The sequence below is a fragment of the Notamacropus eugenii genome, chromosome 1, assembly GCF_028372415.1.
Source record: "Notamacropus eugenii isolate mMacEug1 chromosome 1, mMacEug1.pri_v2, whole genome shotgun sequence".
In the NCBI taxonomy this organism is placed as follows: domain Eukaryota; kingdom Metazoa; phylum Chordata; class Mammalia; order Diprotodontia; family Macropodidae; genus Notamacropus; species Notamacropus eugenii.
Genome location: NC_092872.1, coordinates 562,752,029 through 562,766,578, shown reverse-complemented (window position 1 = coordinate 562,766,578; position 14,550 = coordinate 562,752,029). Strand labels below are relative to the sequence as shown.

The 14,550-nt window shown below is 35.2% G+C and overlaps 2 pseudogenes; both read left to right on the top strand.

Moving 5' to 3' along the window:
* Positions 1-5,969: 5,969 nt before the first annotated feature.
* Positions 5,970-6,649, top strand: LOC140518973 (intraflagellar transport-associated protein pseudogene; annotated as a pseudogene).
* Positions 6,650-8,275: 1,626 nt separating this feature from the next.
* Positions 8,276-10,418, top strand: LOC140518965 (heat shock cognate 71 kDa protein-like; annotated as a pseudogene).
* The last annotated feature ends 4,132 nt before the right edge of the window (positions 10,419-14,550 follow it).

The following is a 14,550-nucleotide window of genomic DNA, read 5'->3' as shown; positions in this document are numbered from 1 at the left end:
AAAGGGACATCTATGGAAACCAAGATGACGTAAAAACAAAACATAATAATTCCAATTATAAAACACTAATTTTACTATCTACCAATTAGAACTATTAGAAGGATCAAGTGTGATAATGTTATGTAAAGAATGTTGTAAACTTCAAAGTACTGTAGAAATATTTATATTTGCTATTATTATTAACTTGCTTCATCAATATATCTTCCATAATGGAGATACCTTAATTGCTAGGGATTTGAACATTTTGTAGCTAATGGTGGAACAGTATCCTTCACTGGTTTTCTTGTCAAATACGTCCTTGAAATGTTACGTGGTTTGTTTTTTAAAAATAGAAGCAGTTAATTTTTGTTTTCAGTGTTTCACTTTTTCTTCTCACATGGATACCAGTTAAGACAGATCTTTTGTCTTGCAACATATGCCTATGCAGCAAAAACCTGATTAAAAAGAAGAAAGTATTTTAATGTATTTGGTAAGGAGGCAGAGTAAGCATTGGTTCTGGACTCCAGTATCAGATGACAAGGGTGTTTCCTATAATTTATTGTCAGTAATAATCAAATATTTAATAGGCATGGAAAATAAGAAGTGGTAAACCTGAAAGATTCATAGATTTATAGAGAAAAGATCTAAACTGAAGTAGTCACTGACAAAGCAATGGCTTCTCCTTCCTAGCCAGGTTACTGGAAGCCCCCAGAACATAGAAGCACCAGATCTTGCCTGCCTTGTCTGCCTCTCCTCTATTTCAGGACACAGAAATACTGACAACCTAAGGAAGGTTTACTCTGACAAGAATGTTTTAATCACCTGCTTTCATCAGGCAAGGCTCTCTCATCCACTGATAGTCTGCCTGGACACCTCCCCTGCTGGTTAGCATCCTTACAGCTCCTCTGACTGTCACCAGTAAGAAGAGTTAAAGTATGTTACCCATGAGGGATGGTGTCCAGACAGAGTAACAGGCACAGTGACAGGTACAGTGACAGTGTACTTCTGACTAAAGAACAAAGCCCTTTCCAAAAACTCTGTTGTCCATTTTAACCACCCTCAATAATACCCCAGTCTTTATCTGACTTTTCTCCTGCACCTTCTGAAATTCCCAAACTAGAGTGAACAATCTCACTGTCATTTAGACCTCTTCCTTTAATAGTGTTTCTCTCTTCTAGCACTGTTTGAGACCTGGTTCCACTGAATAGCACTGTGCCCTGGTCATCTTTTTCAAGTATTGGTTTCACCTTTTTCTGATACCCCAATTCTGATACACCGATCCTAGTGGGGAAATCAGAATAGTAATTGCCTTTTCCAAACTATCTCTCTTCCACTTTCAATCAACAATCTCTCCTCTATTATCATTTATCCCACATTCTAGCTGCTGGTAGTCATTATATACCAACTACCAGTAGATTTCTTTCACCTTTTTCAATCAACTCAGAGTCTAGTCCATAGTTTCCCTCTCTACTTCAACTCCTTTTGTCATAGTAGGGGATTTCAGTATACATGTTGATGTGTCTTAAATGCCTTAACTTTCCAGTTACTTAATCTATTCAACTCCCACTAGAAAATCCTTCTCTCTACTTCTACTATTCAGAGGTTGGTCATATCTTTTATTTCTTTAATCACTCACATATGTTCCACAACCATTCTCAAGCTCTGAAATTCAATCTCATCAAAATATTTTGTCACCCCATCTCTTCCTTATACTGTCTGTTATTATTCCTAGAGCTACATAAAAAGGAAAAAGACCTACATGTGCAAAAAGTATTTCTAGCAGCCCTTTTCATGATGACAAAACAAAATGGAAATTGAAAGGATGCCCATCAATTGGGGAATGGCGTAACAAGATAGAGTAAACGATTTCAATGGAATACTATTATGTAATAAGAAACAATTAACAGGACAGTTTCAGAAAAACCTGGAAAGACTTGCACAAACTGATATAAAGTGAAATAACCAGAACCAGGAAAAATTGTACATAGTATCAGCAACATTGTGTGATGAATGCTCAGTTCTCAGCAACACAATGATCCAAGACAAGTACAAAGGACTCCTAAAAAAGATGCAATCTGCATCTAGAAAAAGAACTGATAGACTCTCAATGTAGATTGAGGCATATTTTTTTTTCACTTGCTTTATTCCTTTTCATGGTTTTTATCCATTTGATCTGTTTCTGCTTTTACAACCATGACCAAAACATAAATATGCTTTGCATGATAGCATATGTATAAACTATATCAAATTGTGAACCATTTTGGGGAGGAGAGTGGAGGGGAAAGAGGCAGGAAGAAAAATTTAGAACTGAAAATCTTGTAAAAATGAATGTTAAGTATCTTGACATGCAATTGGAATAAAATGAAACACTATTAAAAAAACACTGGAAAAACTATTCCTAGATTGATTCTTTCCTCTTGCTGTAATCTGTGTTCCTTCCTATCTTTACTGCTTTTCAATGTCATCAGTTCTGCTCTAGCTCCATTTTTCCCCATATTCTTAAGTCTCACTCCAGTGTCATACCCATCTAATTGACACTGTTCTGTAGCCTCAAATATCTTTCTCTCTGATCTTATCACCAACCCACAATGCCAAACTAAAAGCCTGAATTACTCTCACTGTCCATTTCCTTTACACCTACTCATATAATGCTGAATAAAGCTAGGGTAAGTTATTTGACCAGTGACTGAGTCCACTATTATCAACTGGCCCCCACTATAGTGAGGAAAACCTTTTACTCCTTCATAAAAAATTCTCTATTTCACATATTAGAAGTCTCAGAGATATCTCATACTCTACAGGTCTAAAACAGAATTCATTTTCTTTCCTGAAGAAGCTCATCCCTCTTCTAAACTTTCCCATATTTCTTGAAGGTACCAACATTCTTCATTCTCCCTGGTTTGTAACTTCACAACATCATAAACATCTCATTCTCCACAAACACTCAGTAAGTTGAAAAATTTTGCTGTTCCTATCTCCACAACATCTTTTATGTTGCCTTTCCCCCTTTTTTTCCACAGCCACCACCTTCATTCAAACGTGCATCCATTCTTGCCTGAATTACTGCAAAAGGCTTCTAATCAATCTCTCTGCCTCTAGTCTTTCCCCACTTCAATCCCTCTCCCTCAGTTGTCACAGTGATTTTCCTAAAGCATAAATCTGATCATGCTTCTTTTCTTCTTAATATACTCCAGTGGCCCTGTGTTATTTCCAGAATCAAATATAAAGTTCTCTCTGAGGGTCTTTAAAGCCCTTCATAAGGTAACCTCTTTCTTTCATTCTACTCTTCTTATACATTACTCCCCTCCTACCACTCCAAAACCTAGCTATAATGGACTACATGACGCTCCCTCTTTCATCTCATTTTTCTTCCCTAGAAAGTTCTCCCTCCTCATCTTTACCTGTTTAAATTTCTGGCTTTCTTCCCAGCTCAACACAAACTTTACTCTGGTGGCCATTTACAGTTCAGCAGCTGGTCACCCTTTATCCTATAAGATCATTTGTTATCTAGTTCATAAGTATCTTGCATATATCTACACACAAACATAAGCACATTGTATCATTGTGATTATTAAAATTTAAGTTTCTAGAGGGCATGAATTCTTCCTTCTTTAATTTTTTTCATGTCTCAGATTTAGTGTAATGTCTGGCACATGTCCAGGGCCTAATCAGTATTTCTTGATAATTTAAGAATAATTATTATTGTACTACTTACCTCACAAGATCATTGTGAGAATCAAATGAGATAAGGTTTGTAAAATATTTTATACACCTAATCCCAAGTTGGTGAAAAGTTAACAATTCACTAATAATAAAGTAAGTTTAACATTCATCCATCTATCAATCTATAAACATCTCTTATCTACTATGTCAGACACTTTGTTAAGTGTCAACAATAACAGACACAAGAAAGAAAGAAAGAAAGAAAGAAAGAAAGAAAGAAAGAAAGAAAGAAAGAAAGAAAGAAAGAGAGATAAAGAAAGAAAGAGAAAGAAACAAAGGAGAGAAAGAAAGAAAGAAAGAAAGAAAGAAAGAAAGAAAGAAAGAAAGAAAGAAAGAAAGAAAGAAAGAAAGGAAGGAAGGAAGGAAGGAAGGAAGGAAGGAAGGAAGGAAGGAAGGAAGGAAGGAAGGAAGGAAGGAAGGAAGGAAGGAAGGAAGGAAGAGGAAGGAAAATGCTCCTCTCTAAGTAACTTTTATTCTAGCCAGGAGAGATATGTACATATTTAATCTATACAAAATAGATGTAAAAACAATTTGGTGTGATCAAGGAGATGTTAAATTATTACCAACAGGGGTAGCAGTCTTCATGTGGAAGATGACAGTTGATCTTAGTAACTAAGGATTCTAAATAGTAGAAGTGAGGAGGAAGAGCCTATGAGATATTGGGGATAGTCAATTCCAAAAAGAGGATTGATAATATCTAAGGAACAGTACTAACTTTTATTTCCCCTGATTTGTCAATAGAATGAAAACAGAATCAGAATTTTAGACTTGGAAAGAGACGTAGACATCCAATCCAAGGAAGAAATTGAGGCTCATAAAGAGAAAATGAATTTTTCTAGATCACTCCACTAGCCAGCAGATTTGAGATCACAGCTCAGGTTTTCCTGAGTTTTAGTTCAGCTCTCTTCTTAGTATATGATATGGATTATTTCTGTTTTCTTCATATGACTAGACTTAAAAAAATAAATGATACCCAACGGTCCTGAGCCATTCTTTTGGAATTTGAAAAATATGAGGATATAAGCTCAAGAAGAGCTTTTCTATCTTTGTAATTGTCTTCATATGGTATTTCTAGCAAAGCATCACGCATGATTAGATGCTTCATAAATACTTAGGATAAAGATGATACCTAGTCCAGCCATTTGTTAATACAAAATAATGAGAAAGTCAGAGAAGAGAGGCTGAAGGCATTTCTCATTTGAAGTGTGATTCTTCTGCTATTTCAGTTTTTTTTTTTAAATACCTAATTGACATTCTGTCACAGAATTATCCCTAAGTGCTATTGGACATATGAAGAAACAATATGACATTTCTCAGGTTACTAAGGTTTTCTATGAGTGTACCAGAATGCAATATGACCTAGACTAGGAATCAAAAATCCTTGGATTAATCCCCACCTTTTTGTAACTTCATGGTTATGTGATCTTTGACAAGACACTTTAACTAAATAAATGCTATTGTCTTATTTTGCATATGTACATAGATAGATAGATAGATAGATATAGATGGAGAAATAGATACAGAGATATACTATCCACTTTACATATAGTGTTGAAGAAAGCACTTACAATATGGCATATTGTATATGGCAATAGGCTTAGAATCAGGAAAATAGGTTCAAATCCTGCCACTGACATTATGAGATCACTAACTTATGAGATCATGGGAAAGTGATATAACATCTCTGAAATTCAATACCCTTATCTATAAAATAAGGATAAAAAATGTCTCAAGGTTTTTTGTGATGGTCAAATGGGAGAATATACGTAAAGGGATTTGCAAACTTTAAGAAACTGTAGACATAACAGCTATTATTAAATCTCAAAGTATTAAATAAATGTTTCCAGTAAAACACACGCATATACACAGAGAAATATCACAGTTCACATCCTTATTTGTATCTGCAGGACAGAAATATTAATTAGTTTAGAGAAGAAAATTAACAAATCTGAGAGATAGGACCATAATTTAACCAAGGTATCTAAGAGGATTTTTTTATATATACAAAGATTTCTGGAAAACTGTCTGGTTGTTTCAATATCTTGGATTATTTTATTTGCAAGTCCTATAATTGCTGGATTCCTACAAGTGATCCAGCAAACAAGTCTATTGACCTTATATTGCTATAAAAATAAATACAAAAATATGCCAGAAAAACTGTTTGAATTGAGAAACATCAGAGTCGGGGGAATGGAATGGGGAGTGTATGGTTCAGAATAATAGCTCATATAACAAATAAATAAGATAAAGAGGCTGCTCAAACAGATATGTCTGTTCAGTTGTTGCAATTGGGGAAGATGAATGAAGGCTGATTAATTGAACAAGCCCTGGATCAGTTTATTAATAACCATGAGCAGACATAAGAAGAGTGTTTGATACTTTCACTCGTCTTTCAAAAATCTGTTATGTGGTCAAGAGTAGACCCCCTGGAACAAACTCTTCAGGAAACAGCTTTGCCCCAGTTGTTTATCCTCATGCTCAGCACATCAGGAATGAGCACCTTTCTCTTCATCCTGTAGCAGAAGAGCACATCATGAGCCATGAAGGCCAGAAATTTGGCATCTCCTTTCAAGGTGACCTAAATTAAGCAGCAAAGGTGAAGGTAGACAGTTTCCTAGATTTGGAATATTTTGACATGAATGAAGAAACTGACCACAAGTTGAGCAGAGAGTTACTGCTGCTTCTAGGAAAGGTATAAGAGGAGGTACATTTCTCTGTCTCAGGCTACATTCCTTCTTTTGATTAGCATTCTCATCCTGAAATGAAGACTTTGCCAACAGGACAGCTGGCATAAGGGCATTAGAAGGAGATACCTGAGGATGAAGCTCAGCCATTCTTATTTGATGAAGTTTTTGATTACAACAGAATGTTGCTGACTCCCAAGTTCTCTAGTGCAGAGATGAAAACAATTACAGAAATGCTCTGTCAAAGCAGACCAAAAAACTGAATAACTGATTTGGAATAATATTTTCTTATTTCTCTTGTTCTTATCAAGTAATTTTAAAATAAAAGGCAAACTAAATGCTGCATGTTATAAACATAAAAATTGTTTGAATTATTCATATAATTTTACCCAACAATCCCCTTATTGTGCATATATAACAAGGAGCCCAAAGATCAAAGGAAATTTTCCATATAGGAAAAGTTTTGTCCTAGAAAGGAAAAACAAAAACAAAACAAACACTGGAAACAAAATGAGTGTTGATCTTTTGAGAAATGGTTGAACAAAAAGTTGTCAATGAAGGTAATCAAATATTACTGCTCTATAAGACATGAGGAATATGACTAATTTACAGAATTATATGAATACTTGTTTAAAATGATGCAAGAATAATAAAGATAATCAACAGAATATATATGTGTATATACATATGAGTATATATGTGTGTGTATATATCTATATATCTATATCTATATCTATATATCTATATATCTATATCTATATCTATATCTATATATAGATATAGATATAGATATGAGAGAGAGAGAGGGTAATCATGGGTGGGGGGAAACTGGCACTCTGAAATCCCAAAGCACACGTCTCTAACGATTGAGCCAGAACACACATCTCTCTTGAAATCGTCCAGAGAACAGGTCTAGTACTAAGCAGGTTCTATAGGATAGCCTATAAAATAGGTCATCCCCAGTCTAACAGGGCAATGGCTCCTCTAATTGCCCAAATTACAGGCACTGAAAGACAACAGGACCTAGACCAATATTATATCCCATCTTGAGTCCAGATAACTGAAAATGAAGCATATCTTCTCCTGCCCCTTTTCTTTTAGCAGAAAGATAGTGCCCTATCAGTGCAGAATAAGGTAAATATTATCAGAAATTCTTGTCATTTTTATTTTAACTGTACTCTTATAGTAGTATTCTATCGGGGGTAAGTATTGGGATGTGGTAGTGATATGACAAGAAATGATAAAACATATTTTTCTTAGAAAAGCAACATTTAAGAAGATTATTTTTAAATTCTGTTTTCATACTCAAAATCCAATAAACGTAGCACAATGGTACCTCTACAATTTAAAAGTGTTCATGCTTTTCCCAGAGAGTAGATCATTCCTTCATTCAACTCATCTTAGCAAAGCTTTGTAAGACTTAAATGAAACTGAACTTTGTCAAAGAAATGTATGGCTTGATGAAGACTAAATTAAAATAAAGGAAATCTCCTTTTTTTTGAGCATGGTATAAGGAAAACAGTTCTGGTCTTCAAGTCACAGATCACAGAATATCAAAGTTAGAAGTAAAAACTGAGCACCTCTAATGCAATGTGAACCTGTGCAGGTATCCTCTTTACAACATTCTTGACAAGTGGCTATATACTTGCTTGAAACCTCTAGTATTGGAGACCACCTGAACCAGTCCTATCTACTTTGGGGCAGCTCAGCTTCTTAGGAGGAAGTTGCATATACCAAGCATACATTTGTTCTGTGGAACTTTCACTCTATGTTCTTAGGTTAGCTACAACCAAGCATTATAGGCTTAATCTCAGTGTGACAGTCTTTAGAGATTTTGGAGAAGAAATCCTCATTCCCTAGTCATATGAGAAACTGCAAAACAGTTAGTAATGTTATCCCATGCAGTCATAGACCCCAACTTTTCCTGTAAATCTTTGCTATTCAAAAATCAGTTCACAGCTACTCAGCAGAGCAGCAGCCCTTCTTGCTCCACAGCCATCAGCTATAATCCCCATTCCCCATTAACCTCATCAAGGGGTCCTTCAGTTGGCATTTATAGTGGCATTACTTATTCCTTTATGGGAATCTTTCAACATGAAAAAGTGGGGAACCTTGCTAATGAACAAATAAATAAGAACACCCCAAGCTATATTGCTTTAACCAACATAGGACATTTAATCACTAATGCTGCAAAGAACTAAGTTTCAATGAACACTACAAACACAGACTTTGATGCAAAATGTCTGATTAGCCATAGATTTGATGAAGTAATCATACAGTCAGGTGCAAATCATTGGCCTTTCACAGTGGTGAATGATTCAGACAGGCCTAAGGTCCCATTAGAGTACAAAAAGAAGACTGTAAGTTTCTATCCAAAAGAAGTATGTTCTATCATCTTGACTAATATCAAAGAAATTTCAGAAGTTTATTTGGGAACATTATCACAAATGTTCTCATCACATGATCTGCCTACTTCAATGATTCCCAGCTTCAGGCAACCAAAGAAGCTAGAACCATCACTGGACTCAATATGTTCCAGATTATTGATGAGTTAGGTTCTGCTGTTATTGCTTATGGCTTAAACCAAAAAAAAAAAAAGTTGGTACTGAAAGAAATGTGGTGATCTTTGACCTTGGAAGTGGTAATTTTGATGTTTTCATTCTTTCATTGACAATGGCTTCTTTGAAATCAAGTCCAAATCTGGGGACAAATACTTGGGTAGAGAGGACTCTGACACCCACATGGTCAACCATGTCATTGCTAAGTTCAAGCAAAGTACAAGAAGGACATCAGTGAGAACAAGAAGGCTGTCTGCCATCTGCATTTTGCTTGTGAACATGCATCTTGCATTCTCTCTTCCAATACCCAGATCATTACTGAAATTGTTGTTGCTGTGGTTTGATCTTCATTTATGTGTTGGAGGGCTGTATATTCCAAGAATGTGAAGAATTCCTCTAGTTGAATAGGTGTATGAGAAAAAATGTTCCAATGGCCATGAAGGTGGTTGAAACAGGCACTATGGAGTGTTTAAAGATTGGTTAGACTTTGAGACTGAAGATATCAAATTCTATACCTCCATCACCATGCCCATTTTGAAGAGCAGAATATTGTCCTCTTACATGGAACACTGGATCCTATGGAAAAGGCACTAAGAGATGCTGAACTAGATAATTCACAGACGCATAACATTGTCTTGGTGAGTAGTTCCACTGTTATCCCAAATTCAGGATCTTCTGCAGGACTTCTTGAATGTCAAGGAATTCCAAAGGAATTCAATCATGATGAGGCTATGGTCTATGGTGCAGCTGTCCGAGCTGCCATGATGTTTGGAGATAAATCTGAGAATGTGCAGGACTTGTGACTGTTGAATGTCACACTTTCCCTTGGAATTGAAACTGCTGATGGAGTGATGACAGTTTTGATCAAATGCAGTAACACTATACCCACCAGCAGATGCTGACCTTTACTACCTACTCAGAAAACTAGACTAATGTTTATGAGGGTGAAAATGTGCTTGTCAAGTTTGAGCTCCCAGAAATCCTCCTGACCCCAGGCGTATTTCTCAGATTGAAGTAACATTTGCACTGATGCAAATGCCAACCTTAGTGTGTCTGCTGCTGATCAAAGCACAGGCAGGGAGAAAAAGATCAGATCACCTATGGTCATCTGAGCAAAGATATCAAGTGTCAGCTCCAAGAGGCTACAAAATATACAGGTGAAAATGAGAAGCAGAGACAAGATGTCTTCCAAGAATTCTCTTGAAGCTTATGCTTTCAACATGAAGACTATGGCAGAAGACAAGAAACTCCAAGGTAAAACTGGTGATGAAGACAAAGAGAAGATCCTTGACAAATATAATGAAATAACCAACTGATTGGATAAGATCAGATTTCTGAGAAGGAAGAATTTGGCCATCAGCTGAAAGAATGAGAGAAGGTCTGTAACCCCATTATTACTAAGTTGTACCAGAGTGTAAGGGCATTTCAGGAGACATACCTGATAGGTTTCCAGGAGATGGAGCAACCCTATTAGAAGGTGCTTATTCCAGACCCATCACTGAAGAAGTTGACTAAATGCACCAAAAGGAAAAACATTTCACACAGCTTTCTAAAAACTGAATGACTCAAATTTATAGCCAAGGCAGTAGCAGTCTAAAAGTTATACTTAAAGTGCTGTGTAAATCTGCACATTCTGAATACTTTAATGTGTGCAGAGGGAAAGAAGTGAATAACATCACTCTTTATCAGTACTGTAAACAAGCAAAAGTGAAATTTTTGTCCTAGAAAACAAAATCTATTTGAAATTGGCACCATAAAGAAAATCAGTCCATAGTACTAAGCTTGAGTCCATGCTTTGATACTTAATATTTATACAGCCCTCAACAAATCAGTTAACCAGTGTGAACTATAGCTATCTCATCTACATAATGAATATAATGATACTTATATTGTCTATCATGCAGATTCACTGAGAGAAAGTCACTTTGTAAGCTTTAAAATACAGTTGAAATATAAGCTGCAGGAGCTGTTTTCTCAGGACACCTTTTTTCTTTTCATGGAAAGAGTCTTTAGACCTGTTCCATATTCCAGGAAACAGAACAGCAAGTTTAGCTCTCAGGCTCTGAAGTGGTCCTTATTATTATCTTAATATAAAACAATAGAAATACTATTAATTGACATAGCTAGTGTATATTCTATTACAAATATTATCAAATCATTGGCCTAATTTATCAACCTGAAATTATAGGCTGGGCTTTCAAAATGAAGGATCAGACTAACCTCTTTTTCCTAAGGTCCCTTTCACCAAAGTTCCTTTAGGTCTGTGATACTTTTCTCACCACAAGTCATAACAAGAAAAGAAAATTGAATTAAATATGAACATATATACACTTATGCAAACTTGAATTAAAAATATTTTTTCTTTAGATTCAATGATCAACTCAATTAAGGACCACACACCAAAAATATGTCTAATATTTCTTTTCTTAGAATGAAATAAATTTTCCCAAACTTTTAAAAATCAATAACAAATTAATATCAGATTTTATTTAGTATCTGTAAGTGAGGATTGATGAGAAAAAATGTTTACCATTTTCATATCATGGTCTTTTAACAGAGGATTAAAAAATTTTACATGATAAAAGATGAAGGGTGATTTTTGGAGGTCTTAGTGAGGGCAGGAAAGGAAATTGGAAGATGAATTCATTTACGTATTAAATCACTAGCAAATCATTTTTTCTCTTCTTTTTTTTTATTCTTCATTTCCAATCTATAACCTAGTTCTGTTGATTCTACCTCCACAATATCTTTCATCTGGATATTGTTCTGCATTCACACAGTTATAATCCCAGTTCAAAATCTGCCTGAATCACTGCAAAACCCTCCCAGCTGCTTTCCATGCCTCCATTTTCTTCCTTCTCCAACCTATTACAATCCAATCCAATTCAATGTCAACGTAATCATACTAAGGCATAGGTCCGACTATGTTTCCCCTCTTCTCAAAAATGTTCAATGGTTCTATGTCTCTTTTACAATTTAAGAATAAGGTCCAAACTCCTTAGTCTGAAATTTAAGGCCAAATACAGTCTACTTCTAATCTTTTTTTCCAGTTTTTTAATCCTTCTTCTTTGTGTACTCTATATTTTATTTGAACTTAATTATTAATCATTTTCTTAACTCAACATGCTATCTCCTAACCCCTAAAAATTCATCCAAATTATCCTCCACATAAAATGTTCTTCTATTTTTCTTTTTTTAAAATTATCTTCCTTTGGAGTTGGAGCCCAGATGGCAGAGTAGAAGGATGGACAGTAGAAGGATGGACCTGCTCTAGCTCTAAGTCCATTGCTCATAAAATACCTGAAAAGTAGAATGGGCCAAATGGAAAAGGAAGTTCAAAAGCCCACTGAAGGAAATAGTTCTATAAACATTAGTGGAGCAGGTAGAAGCTAATGAATTTATAAGAAACCAAGAAATTACAAAACCAAACAAAAAGAATGAAAAAAATAGAAGACCATGTGAAATATGTCATTGGTAAAACAAGTGATCTGAGAAGTAGATCCAGGAGACATAATTTAAAAATTATTGGTCTACCTGAACACCATGATGAAACAGAGCCTAGACATAATCTTCCATGAAATTATCAAGGAATATTGCCTTGATATTCTACAACCAGAGGGCAAAATAGAAATGGAAAGAATTCACTAATCACCTTCTGATAGAGATTCCAAAAGGAAAATTCCTAGGAATATTGTAGCCAAATTCTGGAGTTCCCAGGTCAAGAAGAAAATAGTACAAGCAGACAGAAAGAAAGAATTCAAATATTATGGAAATACAATCAAGATAACACAGGATTTAGCAGATTCTACATTAAGTGACAAAAGGGCTTAGAATATGGCATTCTGGAGGTCAAAGGAGATAGGATGAAAACCAAGAATCATCTACCCGGCAAAACAGAGTATAATATTTCAGAGGAAGAAATGGAATTTCAATGAAATAGAGGACTTCCAAGCATTATTGTTAAAAAAGACCAGAGCTGAATAGAAAACTTGACTTTCAAATACAAAAGTCAAAAGAAACATGCAAAGATAAACAGCAAAGAGAAGCCTTAAGGTATTCATTAAAGTTGTACTTTTTACATTCCTACATGGAAAGATGTTATTTGTAATTCATGAGACATTTTTCAGTATTAGGGTAGTTAGAGAGATTACATATATATGTGTATATATACATATATGTATATATACACATATATGCATATATGTGTATATATACATATATGTAGTATATATAGATATAAATACATATATGGGTATGGGTATATATGTATGTCTACATTATATATGTGTAGGTATGAATATATATACAAGTGTATGTGTATATGTGTGTGTGTATATATATTTAGATAGATAGATGGATGTTTAGATATACATAGATAGAGGGCACAAAGTAAGCTGAAGATGAAGGGAGAATATCTAAAAAAAATAAAATTTACTGTTGAATAGAATATACCGGGAGTAAAGGAAAGAGAGATGTAGAATATAAAAAATCACCTCACATAAAAGAGAGAAGAAAGATCTTTTACAGTGGAACGGAAGGGGGAGGAGATGAAAGGAGATAATTGAGTCTTATTCTCATGGGATTTGGTTTAAGGAGGAAATGACACATATTCAAGTGAATATGGAAATTTATCTTACCCTGCAGGAAGGCAAGGGGAAGAGGAATAGTAGAGGGAAGATAATAGAAAGGACAGCAAATTGGGGAAAGGGATAATCAGAAACAAACATTATTGTGGGAGGACAGGTCAAGGGAGAAAATAGAATAAATGAACAGCAGTATAGGACAGAGGGGAATGTGGTTAGTCTTTTACCACATAACTATTATGGAAGTGCTTTGTATTGTTACACGTGTATGACCTATATTGAATTGTTTGTTTTCTCAATTAGGGTGGGCAGGGAGAGAGTAAATATGGAACTCAAAGCTTTAAGAATGAATGTTAAAAATTGTTTCAGCATGCAACTGGAAATTAAACTACATAGGCAATGGAGTATAGAAATCTATTCTGCCCTACAGGAAAATAGAGGGGAAGGGGGATTGAAGAAAGGCGGGTAGGACAGAGTGGAGGAAGGAGTGGATGGGGTGCATGCTGTCCTGGGGGGATGAGGTGGGGAGAGATGCAGAGGAAATTTTGAATTCAAATTCTTGTGGAAGTGAACACTAAGAACTAAAAATAAATAAATTATATATTAAAGAATTATCTCCTTTCAGAAATCATATACACTGTCACCCACTCCTTGAAACTTTCCTTGAACTCTCTAGTTAAAAGTATGGTGTCCGTCCTCAAATTAATTTGAAGAACTTTTTATGGATCTCTTCTTTGTCTGCTAACCTTGTCTTATATTTAACTAGATTCATGCCTTACCTTTCTGCATTTGTCATATCAGTAAAAGGTAGATTCCTTAAGGACAGGATTGTATCAATTGTGATTTTTGCCTCAATTTTAAAAGAGTTTGAGGAAAGCTGTCACTACATTGTGTGAATGCCCAGGAGTAAATTTATAGAAGGACATGGATAGTATTCACACTAGAAAGGCAGATATGGATGGGATCTTATTTGCTTCACTGAAGAAAATATGCACACTGATGAGGTCACAAATCAGAGTAGCT